Below are 465 nucleotides of genomic sequence, written 5' to 3'. Positions count from 1 at the left end.
TGGTAGGGACGTTACCCTTTGAGTTATGATGTGAATTGGGGCACTGCCCAGAAAGGAACTCGTGTAGGGTGTTGTGGTATAAAGTTGTGGAATGAGATCATGTCTTAAAAGTATAAAGATGAGGTTGTGAAAGTATTGTTATGTTGATGCCTTGTTGGGCAAGTATGCGACTTGAAGTCGTGAACTAGGGGGTACCCTAGTAAGGATACATAATATCACTGTACAACGATCGACCGACCGTAAGAGGCGTGGTCATGTGACCGTCCAGGATTGTCCGGTGATGAGTTGTAGTGATTGAGATGTTACCTTGAGCATGTACGGTTGACGTACTATCGGGTCCCACGAGAAGCATTCCTTGTCGGGTGATGGCTTAGGGATGGGCCGATCATGTGTTTGATTAGTACAATTGCGTTTGATTCTGATTAAGAATGCATTGCATTGTGACCATGAAGTAGTGGAGAGGAA

This window comes from Lupinus angustifolius, chromosome LG01, assembly GCF_001865875.1.
Source record: "Lupinus angustifolius cultivar Tanjil chromosome LG01, LupAngTanjil_v1.0, whole genome shotgun sequence".
In the NCBI taxonomy this organism is placed as follows: Eukaryota; Viridiplantae; Streptophyta; class Magnoliopsida; order Fabales; family Fabaceae; genus Lupinus; species Lupinus angustifolius.
The sequence above is the reverse complement of the archived record's forward strand: the minus strand, read 5'-3'. Positions refer to the sequence as shown.